Consider the following 4,270-nt stretch of genomic DNA (forward strand, 5'->3'; position numbering starts at 1 on the left):
TGCGGGGTGGTAAGTGGGGATTGACTAAGGTTGTCAATCATGGACGGGTGGACCTGATTAGTCAGGTAACTATCCATTCCCGCGCACTAAAACGTTTAGAAACTTCTTCACTTGGACGAGGAATCCACCAACGGTTGTGCCCTCACATATGCTAGGGGGAAAAAAGCATTGGCTAAGGAAACCTTAATCTAAAGGATGAAGATATAGGGCCGGAATTTTTTTATAGGGTGTCGTTTCCACTGCGAGACAGGACTGGGTCTCTTCTAGGGCTATAAACCTAAGCCATTGCCAATGGTAAGGGTGAATTCCCTGGAATTTTTCTTGTTTAAAGACTCTGACTTTATTAGGCCTAGAGACCTGTCACAATGGTACCCTCCCTCTTTTGGTGTCGTCGGGGTTGGGGACCTTTCAATGTATTACTTTTATACGTTGATGTTTCTATCATGCTCATGTATCCCAATGTCTTATCGCTTACGTTGCATTGCAGGTACCTCAGAGACAAGAAAATACGACTCTTTGTGCACATTACCAACGAGACAGACTTGAAATAGTGAACTAACTGTACACAATGATTCAAATACTATTCTCAAAGATTACTCGACAAAGGCAGCTCTCTACATTACCAAACACCATCGGATCCTCACTCTCCCATTTTTTTGGAAAGCTGTACACAACATTTTGTAAACTTTGAACCATAATCAAAACAAAATTCAAATTTCGATCCACTGCTTGTAATCAATTTGTCAAAAGTACATTTCATACTCTCTTTCTAATCTTGTGCGTGCAGTGATGTGGGGGCTGTTGGTTGAGGTTGAGGAGAGGTGGTGGCTTGGGGGTTTGGGGGCTCCGGAGTTGCTTCATGAGTAGGAGAGGTGCTGGGTGGGGGGTTTGGGGGCTCTGGAGCTGCTTCATGAGTAGGAGAGGTGCTAGGTGGGGGGTTTGAGGATTCTGGAGCTGTTTCTTGAGGACGAGAGTTGGTGAGAGCTTGGGTTGGGGAGGCATATGGGGAGATATTGATATGTGCTTGTGTTGGTATGGCAGACACGGGGTATCTTGTCGACGGAGGCCTAGGCGTGAGCCTTGGTGCTGGCGGGATAAAAGCATCACGTGCTGTGTCTGGACGCATGGTCGCTCAATTGATCAAGTTTTCAATCATTTTGTTTCTAAACGAAGAAACATCAGCCTTTGAATAATCTACCAAATTTCTTACTTGCGTTAAGAACATCATGTTTATTAACATAGCTACTAACTTATTAAGATACAAATCTATAAACGAGTGTCAAATGCTTACACTTCTACGACTTCCATCAAGCATGACCCCTAACAAAATTTCTGCATTGATTAAGACCCTCCATCCACAAGAGTAGGCATCGTCCTGCTTAGGGACTTTGCAACTAATAATCGTAAGATTCTCATATATCTGCTCTCGCGTTAAAGCTTCAAGAGCAGACACAAGCTTCCGAACAGATCTGCGCAAAATACAATTAAATTTCATAAGCGACTTTTAACAAAATTCTTTGCGATGTCGAACAAAATACAAAACCTCTTACCTACGTACTTCACCATGAAATCCATGGGATGAATTAGCAAGGTAGCACCGGTTTCGTTCAAGGTGTAAGAGAACAAGACTCCAATGAGCGTTGTTAGAGATAAACATAAGCAAAACATATGTCATCACAACAAATTAGAGTTCAAGATAAAATAATTTCACTATTGAAAACATTGCGTACCCTTCATGATAAGCCAGAACAAAAACTTTTGCCGTCTCCATGTTCATTGACTGGAACCAGTCAACTACTTCCACTAAAGATGTATCCTCGGCCGTCAAAACGACCGAGAGGTTCGAGTCAAGGACGGCGACATCATCTTGCATATTCCAAGGCAAATTTGAAACTACAAACTGTAAAGAAATTCGTGTCATACAAAATTGAATATATAAAAAGAATTTATTGTGAAAAAAAGAATAGCATGCACCAAAGCAAGCAATTGATGATTGAGTCTGTGAGTTCCCTCGTTCGGTTCTGTAAAATTGCAATCTCGTGGGGGTGATAGGGAAAATACAGAATGCGTCCCCACAGAGGAAGGCCAACATGGAAATAGGGAAACAGTAATGACAAATCATCATCGTTTGCGTCGTTGATGGCATCTGCCATTTGTTCCTCCATCATCTCAAGGCGTAACTGCTCCAATCTTTCACTATCGTCTTCTGTTGTGTCCCGCTTGGTGTTGAGACAGGTGTTGTATCGATGCATTTGTGTAGACACTTCATGAACTTTGACCTTGTCAATAGGTGGTGTTCTAAGAATATTGTCCATCTTTCGATCTGAAATACCGACAGGCGGTATTGTTTTGTCATACCTGAACCTGAGAAGGCAAAGTGTGTTGATGTCTCGCGGCATCAATGTTGTCCTATGCGCCTGGGCCGAGAGAATGTAACTGTCCTGGAAAATCTCTACAAAGAAATCCTCGACGGCCTCGTGCAAGCACTCCATTGCACTTCGAGACCACCGGAAATTCAGGTTGTGTTGCTCTCAAATCTCGTGAACAACTCTCTGGAATGGCAGTTTAGGTATTGCCAATGAAATGTGCTTTTGGAGCTTACAAAGTTTGAGTAGAACGCTCCTATTCTGCTCGTATCTTGTTCTTCGCATTGTTGCCCGTAACTGCAGCATGGTCTTGCCCGGAATCACGTGTGATGTTGACGGTTGCACTGTAGACGAGCTAGCCTGGCCCTGCGGATAAACCTTCCTTGCTGTTTGCTTTGTGTGGGCCATGACCTGAACGAGGAGAATACGAGGAAGTATGGAAATATGGATGTGGGTAAAAACGCAGAGTGACTAGAGACACTTCGAAAAAAACAATGAGAAAAAAAGGGGGGAAGGTGTTTATATCAGCGGAATAAGTATAATGAGAAGAGGTGGCTGCATTAATAATGACATTGTGAGGTATGACGGAAAGCGTGCGAGCATAATGATTACGCGCCACGTGGCACATCGGGACTCAAGCGATATTGGTGGTGCCGAAATTAGTGGCACTGTCTATTCGCGGTGTGGCACGACGAGGAAAGAAGCGCCCCAACGGGTTGCCCTAGCAACAACGGTATGTCGCGACACAACGCGAGGAGGCGGATCTGAGTACTCTGGACTGGCCGTACCGCATTATGACACGACAACAAGCTGTCGCGCCAAAACGCGATAGCGGTGCTTTTGTGGAGCGGCTGCACCAGTTTCGCGTTGTGGCGCGACCGTTCCATGGAGACTAACACGTGGTGTAATCATCATGGCGACTGCATGATGCACGGGTGGCGCGACAAAAAGGCGTCGCGGCACAACACGAGGAGGCGGACCTGAGTACTCTGGACTGGCCTTATCGCGTTATGACGCAACAACAAGCTATCGCGCCAAAACACGATAGAGGTGCTTTTCTGGAGTGGCGGCACCAGATTCGCATTGTGGCGCGACCGTTCCACGGCGGCGACACGTAGCGTAATCATCACAGCGACTGCATGATGCACGGTGGCCCCATGATGCATGTCAATCCATGTCATCAATGTCCTTGGGACTCCTCCAAGGAACACATATTTTCTAGGAGTTGCCTTAAGCTGCCAGTGCACTTGCGGATAACAGACTACAACTGTACACTTCATAACCGCAAGTGTCGAGTGGCTGAAGATTATGCAGGTTTTTTTTTATATTTGCATTTAATTTTGGATGAGCATGTTGATGCTGCAGAGGCCTCACTAGAGGATCAGACTGGGGAGGGTCAAGAGCCCAAGTCTCGGGGAAGCCTTGCCTTGCAGGTTTCAGAGGGAGTCCAGCTTCAGGAGGGTGCTTTGCCTACTAGTGTTTTACCTACCATACCTATTGGTGATTTGCAGTATGTCATGCTTAACGACATTATGGAGCTTTTTGACCTTCAAGAGGACTATTGCCTTGCCATTGTGGCACAGAATCTCAAAGAGGATGATGTTGTCATTGACCCTAAGCACGACAAGTATTCTGTTATAGATGCCCATGTAAATGACGATGAGTTTGTTGACCCCGCAAGTGCACTTGTGATGATTTACAATCATGTTGCTAGGTATGAGCGCACACTTCCAACAGAAAAGGAGTTCATGGAAGTGCAAAAAAAGCTAGGGATTGAAGAAATGGGTAAGGCAAGCACTTCTTCATCATCTTTGGCCTCAACCTCCAATGCGCCCACTGGAGGTCAGGGCGGCATCAACCTATGGAATGAGGACTTACTTGAGGAAGATGAAAACCAGAAGGTA

Source organism: Adiantum capillus-veneris, chromosome 14, assembly GCF_014529385.1.
Source record: "Adiantum capillus-veneris isolate H3 chromosome 14, ASM1452938v2, whole genome shotgun sequence".
NCBI classification, from domain to species: Eukaryota; Viridiplantae; Streptophyta; class Polypodiopsida; order Polypodiales; family Pteridaceae; genus Adiantum; species Adiantum capillus-veneris.